Below are 14,069 nucleotides of genomic sequence, written 5' to 3'. Positions count from 1 at the left end.
AAAACAGTATCCACTTGTCATAGCTGGTAAGCCTCAGACATAGGCGTACAGATCAGTCCTGTGTGACTTGGAGCCCTCCTTTTTCCATTAAAATATGCTGTATGATTTATCAAGAAACTAACTCACTCCTAGGCGCATAGTGGGTACTGAATAAATGACCCTCAGGTAATGAGTATAACTGAGACTGAATGCATTGCTGCTGGGGAAGAGTACTGAGACAGCAAAGTTCTATTATCCTGTATCTGAACTCATGACATGTCTCCCATGCCTGCCTTAGGGTGCCAAATGGCAGGTGTTGTTGTTTTAAATTAAGGAGGGTTTAAATAAATTTTATTTTTGATCTTTTAATGAGAATTTTATGACACTCCTGAGAATATACCCAGATTCTTGAGTATATTCCATCTTCCTAAAATAATGCTTTATTTTCTTTTACATTTCTCTTGTTACTTACCCCCTTTGGCTTACCAGATTAAATCTAAACCTCTTGGTCCTGTATTTAGGGTGATCTGTAATATGGAAGCACCATCTCATCTGCTCAGGAATTTTGGTGTTCTTTTTCAACTATTGCCTTATTGCTGCCTCTATAAATGCATGCTAACACAATGCACACACACACAATCCTCTTTCCTCCTAGTCTTATGCCATTAACTCTATTTGGAATGTTATTCTCTTTCATCTAGAATTCTACTTGCAGGTATCAATTTTTTGAAACCACAATATTTGGAATGCAATAAAATCCATGTTTATTTATTTATATTGTTGAAGTAAAATTAAATCCAATTTGAGCAACCATTCATCAACTGGTGAAAAGTTCATAGCCAGTCATTTGGGAGCATTTATGGGAGTGTTTTTTCCCTTCTTATGATTGAAGTAGAGTTTAAAGAGCTTTGGAGTATCCCCAAGAGTCATTATTGCCTGCTGCTTCCTGTAGTCACCTGATGCTGCTTTAATTCTGGTTCTCCACTGTCTAGCCTCTGCCCTGGCCCCCTAAAGTATTAGGTTGGCCAAAATATCTCGTGGAAAAACCTGAAAAAACTTTTGGTCAACCCAATATTGGCTCAATCAGTAAAGAAATCACCTGCAATGCAGGAGACCTGGGTTTGATCCCTGGGTCGGGAAAATCCTCTGGAGAAGGGAATGGCTACCCACTCCAGTATTCTTGCCTGGAGAATTCCATGGACAGAGGAACCTGGTGGGCTACAGTCCACGGGGTCGCAAAGAGTCAGACACGACTGAGCTACTAACACTTTCACTTTCAATATTTCTTAAATTAAGAAATCCAGGCTTCACGCCTTGTTCAACCTTGTTCTCCCTGTCTTAAAGGCTAGAGCTCTGATGGTAATTTGACTCAGTTCTACTGAACTTAGTCAACAAGAAACCATCAAGACTTCACAAGATATAGTCATGTGGTGCTTTTTACAGGTTCTCATTCAAGCATTCTCATTCAATTTAGTGTCTCATTCAATTCACTGTAAGGCCTAGGTTGCCTCTAACTTTGGCACTCATTATACCAGTCTCTAGTGATCTATGTGCATAAGGAGATCAACCTGTTTCCCTTAATCCTTTGAGCCACCAAACAACTGTTCTCTCTCTGGTATCAATAAATCACAAAATTGGCCACAAATTGTTTTCTTTTTTAAAAAAAAGACATTTTTGCTGTGTCAGATCTTAGTTGTGGCATGTTGACTCTTTGTTGCAGCTTGAGGACTCTCTAGTTGTGGCACATGAGCTCAGTAGCCCTGTTGCATGTGGGATCCTAGTTCCTTGACCAGAGATTGAACCTCTGGATTCTTTTTTTTTTGTCTTTCTATTTTTTTTTAATTTTTTTAAATTAGTTGGAGGCTAATTACTTTACAATATTGTAGTGGTTTTTGTCATACATTGACATGAATCAGCCATGGATATACATGTATTCCCCATCCTGATCCCCCCTCCCACCTCCCTCTCCACCCGATCCCTCTGGGTCTTCTCAGTGCACCAGGCCCGAGCACTTGTCTCATGCATCCAACCTGGGCTGGTGATCTGTTTCACCCTAGATAATATACATGTTTCAGTGCTGTTCTCTTGAAACATCCCACCCTTGCCTTCTCCCACAGAGTCCACAAGTCTGTTCTATACATCTGTGTCTCTTTTTCTGTTCTGCATATAGGGTTATCATTACCATCTTTCTAAATTCCATATATATGTGTTAGTATACTGTAATGGTCTTTATCTTTCTGGCTTACTTCACTCTGTATAATGGGCTCCAGTTTCATCCATCTCATTTGAACTGATTCAAATGAATTCTCTTTTAATGGCTGAGTAATATTCCATGGTGTATATGTACCACAGCTTCCTCATCCATTCGTCTGCTGATGGGCATCTAGGTTGCTTCCATGTCCTGGCTATTATAAACAGTGCTGCGATGAACATTGGGGTGCACGTGTCTCTTTCAGATCTGGTTTCCTCGGTGTGTATGTCCAGAAGTGGGATTGCTGGGTCATATGGCAGTTCTATTTCCAGTTTTGTAAGAAATCTCCACACTGTTTTCCACAGTGGCTGCACTAATTTACATTCCCACCAGCAGTGTATGAGGGTTCCCCCCTCTCCACACCCTCTCCAGCATTTATTGCTTGTAGACTTTTGGATAGCAGCCATCCTGACTGGTGTGTAATGGTACCTCATTGTGGTTTTCATTTGCATTTCTCTGATAATGAGTGATGTTGAGCATCTTTTCATGTGTTTGTATGGACATTTTGACAATATTAAGTCTTGAATCCATGAACAAGGGATCATCAGTGATATTGGCCTGTAGTTCTCTTTTTTTGTGGCATCTTTGTCTGGTTTTGGAATTAGCGTGATGGTGGCCTCATAGAATGAGTTTGGAAGTTTACCTTCTTCTGCAAATTTCTGGAAGAGTTTGAGTAAGACAGGTGTTAGGAACCTGTGGATTCTTAACCCCTGGACCACCAGGCAAGTCCTTGGCCACTAATTATTATTATTATTATTATTTTCATCCTTCTAACTGTGTCCCTGGCACAGTAACTTTGAGGTTGTTTTCATTATGAGGTTAAGTCATTTTCTCTGCTGCTTAAATCTGGGCTTGGCCATGTGATCTGCATCAGCTAATGTGATATTAGCCAATGTGACACAAGCAAGAAGCCTGAAAAGTACTTGAACTTCGGTGCTTGCTCTTTCTTGCTGTTCTTGGCACCAAGTACTTCATCATGTAAAGAAGTTCAAGTGAACCTTCTGGAGAATTAAGAGGCCACATGGAGGGGAAGTAAGGTATTATAGCCAAAAGGCTATAGACCTCCGGAGAAGTGAGTGAGGTCCTTCTGATGACTCCGTCTTCCTCCTGATGTGCAGCTAGAAACATAAGTGAGGACCATCAAGATTGCCTGAGCCATCTTAGCACAAAGGAGGTACCTAGCAAAAAGTACTGTTTAACAGCTATTGTTTTTATTCTCTATATTATTTGCCAGGGTTGCTTTAACAAAGTACCACAGATTGAGTTACTTAAACAGCAAAAATTTATTTTGTCACAGTTCTTGAGACTAGAAGTCTGTGATCACAGTGTCAGTAGTAGTGTTTCTTCTGAGGCCTCACTCCTTGGATTATAGATGTCTGTCTTCTCCACATGTCTTCACATGGTTTTCCTTCTATACCTGTGGATTCTAATCTCCTCTTCTTATAAGGGCACCATTCATATTGGATTAGATAACATCCTAAAGACCTTATTTTAACTTAATTACCTTTTTAAAGATCTTATCTCCAAGTACAGCCATATGCTGAAGTACTAGCCATTAGGACTTCAGCAGATGATTTTATATTTTTGGCAGAGGCTGGGGGCAGAAGTTAGTCCAGAACAGTTAATAACTTGTCATTCTCTCTATGGGACTTCCTCACTCAAGCAAGATTATCTTTAGGATGTCAATCTCTCACTTGATCTAAAATGTAAAATCTCATTTATTCCTCCTCTGGAACTAAAGAGTCCCTAGATCTCTAAGACTCTTTTCTTTATTCCATGGTGGTAAAGAAATTTGCTCATTAAACTATAAAGTTAATGAATTATAACACAAAATACTAACCCTTCAGTGCCCTGTGCCATGGAGTTTTCCTTAACTATCCCAACTCTATTCTCTTCTCTTCTCTGAATTTCCATAGTACTGCCACATGCCTACCACACCACCTGGTGCTTGACATATACTGTCACACATTGTGATCTTAGTCCATGGTGTGATTTCTCATCAAGTAGACAGTGAATTCAGTGAGTAGAGCTCTGTCAAATACTTTATGCTTCTGATGTAAAAGCTGGCCACAACCGACACTCTGGACCCTCAGAGCTTCGCGGTATTATATCTTTCAGTGTAAGATTCTAATGGCACTTCTTTTCTTCTTAATTTGTGTATGGTCTGAACTTCCTATTTTTCTTGGTGAAATGAGAAGACACTGTATTTCACTTGTTTTGTCATCATAGAAATGAACCTGAGTTTTTAGTGCTTACAGTGGGCTTCAGAAAGGAGATACCTAGAATGCTAACAATGCTTAGTGTTAGTGCTACATATGTTGAACTTCACAAAGATTATTCAAGCAGCAAAAATAGCTCTTGTAAATATATTTAATTATTTAAATTCAGGTGATTAAATTGCCTTATTGCATATTATATCTAAAGCTAAACTTGGAGCATCTATTTTTTTCCCCACATTTAAGGTGCATAAGAAAATATAAGGCAATCTTCAACCTCAGAGGCTTTATGGCAGTTATTTCTTGCACACCAGAGACATTCCAATAAACATGCAAAATAGAAAATGATGTTTTTTATATCCTAGTTAGAAAGAAAACAGGTGCTATTATAGCTATTGACTGCAAGATGCAATATCACTAAGCTAATTGAAACCGGAAATCTTGAGTACCTAGCAAGCTGCTACAAATAGGTCTGCTCTGAGCTACAGACAGTTCTGACATATGCAAAGGGACTTGTCTCTAAAGAACCTAGAAATGCAGTGGATAACTTCCTACCCTACTAAATGGTGCCCCTGACTTGAGCCATTCAGGTTATCCGTACCTTACTTACTCTGGCCTCTGTTTCTACCATGACCTGAAATTCAGGCCCTTTCCTCTTTTCTTCCAACAATCTCTTTCCATAACTATTTCAATAGCTAGTATAGAAATTACCTTCTTGAATAAATTTGTGCTGTGCTTAGTTGCTCAGTTATGTCCAACTCTTTGTGACCCCATGGACTGTAGCCTGCCAGGCTCCTCTGTCCATGGGGATTCTCCAGGCAAAAATACTGGAGTGGGTTGCCAATGCCCTCCTCCAGGAGATCTTCCCAACCCAGGGATAGAACCCAGGTCTCCTGCATGGCAGGCAGATTCTTTACCCTCTGAGCCACAAGAGAGTATTTGGCATTATACTGTGTGCTAAATCTTATTTAAATATTTCTGTATATTTTCTCACTTAATCCTTTCAATACTCTGATGACTATTATTATTCTTAGTTTCTATGTAGACGGTAACTAGTCACATGGAGACTAAGCAAACCCAGGACATTTATCCATAGACCTCTTGTTGTTAACCAGGATACCATGATGCTACCTATGATGAATTTATTCTGCACTCTATTCATACTTACGTATACACTTTTAGATATGTTTAATGTCTACTATATGTCAGGCACTGTTATTTACTCATAAAAGCTTTATAAATGTTCTATCAGTTAGTCTTCAAACCACTCTGCAGTAGGGATGCAGGAATTGGAAACTTGGGTATTTATACTTTGCACAGTTTTATGAAGATTTTAGAGTTAAAATTATCAAAACCCCTAAAATTGCTCATAAAGAAAAGTATACATGGCTTTGTGTGTGTACCATAATTCTTATACATGCTAAATTTGTGAGTCCCTGAACTAAACTAAGGGAAGGAACAAAAACAAAAGGAAACATTACATGCTGATGCCAACAATTCAAACCATATTGTCTTGGAAATTGTTACCGAGTCCCTAGAAAAGGATGGAGGATGAGTAGAGAATTCTCAAGTGTGGCTGATATTTTACTTTACACTACTTTAATATTAGTTCTTCATAACTTTAATATGTGTTATCAAATTTGTTTCATATGAAGATTATACAAGATAATATAATTGTACCTCAGGGTAATTGATGTATTAGGTTATTAAAGTTAGCTTCTAAGTCAAGTGCACACATATAATGTAACTGCTATAATCTTATTATCCTTATTTTATATATGAGAAAGTTGAGATTCCAAGACTTTAGGTAACTTGCCCAAAATCACCCAACTTTTTTTTTAAATTTTTAAATTTTTTTTCATTTATTTTTATTAGTTGGAGGCTAATTACTTTACAATATTGTCGTGGGTTTTGTCATACATTGACATGAATCAGCCATGGATTTACATGTATTCCCCATCCTGATCTCCCCTCCCACCTCCCTCTCTACCCAATCCCTCTGAGTCTTCCCAATGCACCAGGCCTGAGCACTTGTCTCATGCATCCAACCTGGGCTGGTGATCTGTTTCACTATAGATAATATACATGTTTTGATGCTGTTCTCTCGAAACATCCACCCTCGCCTTCTCCCACAGAGTCCAAAAGTCTGTTCTATACATCTGTGTCTCTTTTTCTGTTTTGCATATAGAGTTATCATTACCATCTTTCTAAATTCCATATATATGTGTTAGTATGCTGTAAAGTTCTTTATCTTTCTGGCTTACTTCACTCTGTATAATGGGCTCCAGTTTCATCCATCTCATTAGAACTGATTCAAATGAATTTTTTTTAATGGCTGAGTAATATTCCATGGTGTATATGTATCATGGCTTCCTTATCCATTCATCTGCTGATGGGCATCTAGGTTGCTTCCATGTCCTGGCTATTATAGACAATGATGTGATGAACATTGGGGTGCACACGTCTCTTTCAGATCTGGTTCCCTTGGTGTGTATGCCCAGAAGTGGGATTGCTGGGTCATATGGCAGTTCTATTTCCAGTTTTTTAAGGATTCCACACTGTTCTCCATAGCAGCTGTACTAGTTTGCATTCCCACCAACAGTGTAAGAGGGTTCGCTTTTCTCCGTACTCTCTCCAGCATTTATTGCTTGTAGACTTTTGGATAGCAGCCATCCTGACTGGCGTGTAATGGTACCTCATTGTGGTTTTGATTTGCATTTCTCTGATAATGAGTGATGTTGAGCATCTTTTCATGTGTTTGTGAGCCATCTGTATGTCTTCTTTGGAGAAATGTCTGTTCTTTGTCCCATTTTTAGATTGGGTCATGTATTTTTCTGGAATTGAGCTGCAGGAGCTGCTTGTATATTTTTGAGATTAGTCCTTTGTCTGTTGTTTCGTTTGCTATTATTTTCTCCCAATCTGAGGGCTGTCTTTTCACCTTGCTTATAGTTTCCTTTGTTGTGCAAAAGCTTTTAAGTTTCATTAGGTCCCATTTGTTTATTTTTGCTTTTATTTCCAATATTCTGGGAGGTGAGTCATAGAGGATCCTGGTGATTTATGTCGGAGAGTGTTTTGCCTATGTTCTCCTCTAGGAGTTTTATAGTTTCTGGTCTTACATTTAGATCTTTAATCCATTTTGAGTTTATTTTTGAGTATGGTGTTAGAAAGTGTTCTAGTTTCATTCTTTTACAAGTGGTTGACCAGTTTTCCCAGCACCACTTGTTAAAGAGATTGTCTTTTTTCCATTGTATATCCTTGCCTCCTTTGTCGAAGATAAGGTGACCATAGGTTCATGGATTTATCTCTGGGCTTTCTATTCTGTTCCATTGATCTATATTTCTGTCTTTGTGCCAGTACCATACTGTCTTGATGACTGTGACTTTGTAGTAGAGCCTGAAGTCAGGCAGGTTGATTCCTCCAGTTCCATTCTTCTTTCTCAAGATTACTTTGGCTATTCGAGGTTTTTGGTATTTTGATACAAGTTGAGAAATTATTTGTTATAGTTCTGTGAAAAATACTGTTGGTAGCTTAATAGAGATTGCATTGAATTTATAGATTGCTTTGGGTAGAATAGCCATTTTGACAATATTGATTCTTCCAATCCATGAACACGGTATGTTTCTCCATCTGTTTGTGTCCTCTTTGATTTCTTTCATTAGTGTTTGATAGTTTTCTATGTATAGGTCTTTTGTTTCTTTAGGTAGGTATGCTCCAAGTATTTTATTCTTTTTGTTGCAATGGTGAATGGTATTGTTTCCTTAATTTCTCTTTCTGTTTTCTCATTGTTAGTGTATAGGAATGCAAGGGATTTCTGTGTGTTAATTTTATATCCTGCAACTTTACTGATATTCGTTGATTAGCTCTAGTAATTTTCTGGTAGAGTCTTTAGGGTTTTCTATGTAGACAATCATGTCATCTGCAAACAGCAAGAGTTTCACTTCTTCTTTTCCTATCTGGATTCCTTTTACTTCTTTTTCTGCTCTGATTGCTGAAAACCACCCAACTTTGAAGTGATGAGAGTTGGTTCCCATCTGATTCCAAAGCACATTCTGTTGCCACTATAACAGATTGCCTTAGCATGGTGTGTGCCATGGCCATTAAGAGGTCTGGCACTGAATCTAGCTTGCCTGTGTTGAAGTCTAATGTATTACCTGCTTAAGTGTGAGAAAATCTCTATGCTTCAGTTTCCTTGCTTATAGTATATGGATGGTGGAGATAATCATAATATTACACCTACTTTATAATGTGAGAATGAAATGAAAATGAAAGTTTCCATAAAACACTTTGAAATGCATGGCATGTGGTAAAGGCTCAGTGCCTTGTTATTAATTATCTAGTTTGTGTCCACAAGACCAATTTCAATGGCATGAAGTGGGGGAGAAAATTAGGAAATCTACCCTGATTTCACATTATGAACTTTTGCGTCCTTGTGTCAGCCGTGATCAGCCTTAGAAACAATGACAGGAAGACAGAGCTTTGATTCCAGTGCTCTGCAATCGAATAATGGCCAAACTTGCTGTGTTCCCCGTTAAAGAGACCTGATAGAAATGTCTACTTCCATAACGACCTCCCCAAATCTGTGAATACAGATGCACTTGTTATATAAATAGCATACCTAAACACATCAGGCTAGGAAGCAGATGGAGACTGTACATAATTGTGATAACATTTATGTTGTCAATGTACTCTCCTGAACCATCATTACAAGAATCTTGGGGATCTCGCCCCCCACTCTTTGGAAGGCTGTAATTCCCATCAACAGTGGCACAAATTACATATTTGAATCAGAAGATGCATAAACTTCAAACAACCTGTCAGAATGAATATGCCTGGGCTGTAGTTTGATAACCAAATGTATTACAACGAACAGAAGCAAACCCCCTCCTCCCACCTGCTTGTGGGATGATCGAAACAGTTGTAAATTTTAAACAATGTAGATCATCAAATCATGCATCACTGCGCCTGACTTTTTCCCTGGGGTTGCCAATGTAGGCATGGTGCCAGGGGAGCCTGAGACCTTGTGGAGACTGGTTAGTGACAAAATTATGAAGGGAAGAGTTTGGATTTTATCTGAAAGAAGTGGAGAATGCAACAGAAGTGACCACAGGGGTGTTGAAAATAAGTTTCTGTTTGCATGCTCAGCTGCCCTGTTGTGTCCAACTCTTTGTGACCCCATGGACCATAGCCCACCAGGCTCCTCTGTCCATGGCATTTCCCAGGCAAGAATACTGGACTGGGTTGCCATTTAAAGGGTTAGTAAATGTTACTCTAGAGCAACATTTCCTTGACAAGGGATGGGTGACAGAATTACTTCAGGAGATGCTATCAAATACAATCATCAAATTTTTAAAATTTATTTATTTTAATTGGAAGATAATTATTTTACAATATTGTAGTGGTTTTTGCCATACATTGACATGAATCAGCCATGGGTGTACACATGTTCCCCATCCTGAGCCCCCCTCCCACCTTCCTCCCCATCCCATTCCTCAGGGTCATCCCAGTGCACCAGCCCTGAGCACCCTGTCTCATGCATCAAACCTGGACTGGCGATCTGTTTCACATATGATAATATACATGTTTCAATGCTATTCTCTCAAATCATCCCACCCTCGCCTTCTCCCACAGAGTCCAAAAGACTGTTCTATACATCTGTGTCTCTTTTGCTGTCTCGCATATAGGGTCATCGTTACCATCTTTCTAAATTCCATATATATGCATTAGTATACTGCATTGCCGTTTTTCTTTCTAACTTATTTCAGTCTGTATAATAGGTTCCAGTTTCATCCAACTCATTAGAACTGATTTAAATGTATTCTTTTTAATGGCTGAGTAATATTCCATTGTGTATATGTACCACAACTTTCTTATCCATTCATCTGCTGATGGACATCTAGGTTGCTTCCATGTCCTAGCTATTATAAACAGTGATGTAATGAACATTGGGGTACACGTGTCTCTTTCAATTCTGGTTTCCTTGGTGTTTATGCCCAGCAGTGGGATTGCTGGGTCATATGGCAGTTCTATTTTCAGTTTTTTAAGGAATCGCCATACTGTTCTCCATAACGGCTGTACTAGTTTACATTCCCACCAACAGTGTAAGAGGGTTCCCTTTTCTCCACATCCTCTCCAGCATTTATTGTTTGTAGACTTTTTGATAGCAGCCATTCTGACCAGCGTGAGATGGTACCTCATTGTGGTTTTGATTTGCATTTCTCTGATAATGAGTGATGTTGAACATCTTTTCATGTGTTTGTTAGCCATCTGTATGTCTTCTTTGGAGAAATGTCTGTTTAGTTCTTTGGCCCATTTTTTGATTGGGTCATGTATTTTTCTGTAATTGAGCTTCATGAGCTGTTTGTGTATTTTTGAGATTAATTCTTTGTCAGATGCTTCATTTGTTATTATTTTCTCCCACTCTGAAGCCTGTCTTTTCACCTTTCTTATAGTTTTCTTTGTTGTGCAAAATGTTTTCAGTTTAATTAGGCCCCATCTGTTTATTTTTGCTTTTATTTCCATTATTCTGGGAGGTGGGTCATAGAGGATCTTACTGTGATTTATGTCAGAAAGTGTTTTGCCTATGCTTTCCTCTTGGAGTTTTATAGTTTCTGGTCTTATGTTTAGATCCTTAATCTATTTTGAGTTTATGTTTGAATATGGTGTTAGAAAGTGTTCTAGTTTCATTCCTTTACAAGTGGTTGACCAGTTTTCCAGGCACCAGTTGTTAAAGAGATTGTCTATTCTCCATTGTATATTCTTGCCTCCTTTGTCAAAGATAAGGTCTCCATAGGTGTGTGGATTTCTCTCTGGGCTTTCTATTTTATTCCAATAATCTATGTTTCTCTCTTTGTGCCAGTACCATACTCTCTTGATGACTGTAGCTTTGTAGTATCGTCTGAAGTCAGGCAGGTTGATTCTCTAGTTCCATTCTTCTTTCTCAAGATTGCTTTGGCGATTCAAGGTTTTATGTATTTCCATACAAACTCTGAAATTATTTTTCATACTTCTCTGAAAATACCATTGGTAGCTTGATAGGGATTGCATTGAATCTATAGATTGCTTTGGATAGTATACTCATTTTCACTATATTGATTCTTCTGATCCATGAACACGGTATATTTCTCCATCTATTTGTGTCCTCTTTGATTTCTTTCATCAGTGTTTTATAGTTTTCTATATATAAGTTTTTGTTTCTTTAGGTAGATTATTCCTAAGTATTTTATTCTTTTCATCACAATGGTGAATGGATTGTTTCCTTAATTTCTCTTTCTGTTTTCTCATTGTTAGTGTATAGGAATGCAAGGGATTTCTGTGTATTAATTTTATATCCTGCAATTTATTATGTTCTTTGATTAGCTCTAGTATTTTTCTGGTGGAGTCTTTAGGGTTTTCTATGTAGAGGATCACGTCATCTGCAAACAGTGAGAGTTTTACTTCTTCTTTTCCAATCTGAATTCCTTTTATTTCTTTTTCTTCTCTGATTGCTGTGGCTAAAACTTCCAAAACCATGTTGAATAGTAGTGGTGAGAGTGGGCACCCTTGTCTTGTTCCTGACTTCAGGGGAAATGCTTTCAATTTTTCACTATTGAGGATAATGCTTGCTGTGGGTTTGTCATATACAGCTTTTCTTATGTTGAGGTATGTTCCTTCTATTCCTGCTCTCTGGAGAGTTTTTATCATAAATGGATGTTGAATTTTGTCAAAGGCTTTCTCTGCATCTATTGAGATAATCATATGATTTTTATCTTTCAATTTGTTAATGTGGTGTATCACATTGATTGATTTGTGAATATTGAAGAATTCTTGCATCCATGGAATAAAGCCCACTTGGTGTATGATGTATGAACTTTTAAAATATTTTGTTGGATTCTTTTTGCTAGAATTTTGTTAAGGATTTTTGCATCTATAGTCATCAGTGATATTGGCCTGTAGTTTTCTTTTTTGTGTGTGACATCTTTGTCTGGTTTTGGTATTAAGGTGATGGTGGCCTCATAGTAATGAGTTTGGAAGTTTACCTTCCTCTTCACATTTCTGAAAGAGTTTGAGTATGATAGGTGTTAGCTCTTCTCTAAATTTTTGGTAGAATTCAGCTGTGAAGCCGTCTGGTCCTCGGCTTTTGTTTTCTGGAATAATTCTGATTACAGTTTCAATTTCCTTGCTTGTGATGGGTCTGTTAAGATTTTCTATTTCTTCCTGGTTCAGTTTTGGAAAGTTATACTTTTCTAAGAATTTGTCCACTTCTTCCAAGTTGTCCATTTTATTGACATAGAGTTGCTGATAGTAGTCTCTTATTATCCTTTGTATTTGTGTTTTCTGTTGTGATTTCTCCATTTTCATTTCTACTTTTGTTGATTTGATTCTTCTTCATTTGTTTTTTGATGAGTCTGGGTAATGGTTTGTCTATTTTATTTATCTTCTCAAAGAACCAGCTTTTAGCTTTGTTGATTTTTGCTATGGTCTCCTTTGTTTCTTTTTCATTTATTTCTGCCCTAATTTTTATGATTTCTTTCCTTCTACTAACCCTGGGGTTCTTCATTTCTTCCTTTTCTAGCTGCTTTAGGTGTAGAGTTAGGTTATTAATTTGACTTTTCTTGTTTCTTAAGGTAAGCTTGTACTGCTATGAAACTTCCCCTTAGCACTGCTTATACTGAGTCCCATAGGTTTGGGGTTGTTGTGTTTTCATTTTCATTCGTTTCTATGCATATTTTATTTTCTTTTTTGATTTCTTCTGTGATTTGTTTGTTATTGAGTAGAGTTTGTTTAGCCTCCATATGTTGTAGGTTTTTTTCCTGTAGTTGACATCTAATCTTACTGCATTGTGATCAGAAAAGATGCTTGGAATTAGATTTCAATTTTTTTGAATTTACCAAGGCTAGATTTATGGCCCAGGATGTGATCTATCCTGGAGAAGGTTCCGTGTGCACTTGAGAAAAAGGTGAAATTCATTGTTTTGGGGTGAAATGTCCTATAGATATCAATTAGGTCTAACTGGTCCATTGTATCATTTAAAGTTTGTGTTTCCTTGCTAATTTTCTGTTTAGTTGATCTATCCATAGGTGTGAGTGGGGTATTAAAGTCTCCCACTATTATTGTGTTACTGTTAATTTCCCCTTTCATACTTGTTAGCATTTGCCTTACATATTGTGGTGCTCCTATGTTGGGTGCATATATATTTATAATTATTATATCTTCTTCTTGGATTGATCCTTTGATCATTATGTAGTGTCCTTCTTTGTCTCTTTTCACAGCCTTTATTTCAAAGTCTATTTTATCTGATATGAGTATTGCTACTCCTGCTTTCTTTTGGTCTCCATTTGTGTGAAATATCTTTTTCCAGCCCTTCACTTTCAGTCTGTATGTGTCCCTTGTTTTGAGGTGGGTCTCTTGTAGACAGCATATATAGGGGTCTTGTTTGCATATCCTGTCAGCCAGCCTTTGTCTTTTTGTTGGGGCATTCAACCCATTTACATTTAAGGTAATTACAAATAAGTATGATCCCATTGCCATTTACTTTGTTGTTTTGGGTTCAAGTTTATACACATTTTCTGTGTTTCCTATCTAGAGAATATTCCTTAGCCTGTTTGGTGGTACTGAATTCTCTCAGCTTTTGTTGTCAGTAAAGC

Source organism: Odocoileus virginianus, unplaced genomic scaffold (assembly GCF_023699985.2).
Source record: "Odocoileus virginianus isolate 20LAN1187 ecotype Illinois unplaced genomic scaffold, Ovbor_1.2 Unplaced_Scaffold_2, whole genome shotgun sequence".
In the NCBI taxonomy this organism is placed as follows: Eukaryota; Metazoa; Chordata; class Mammalia; order Artiodactyla; family Cervidae; genus Odocoileus; species Odocoileus virginianus.
This window is presented reverse-complemented; position numbering follows the sequence as displayed.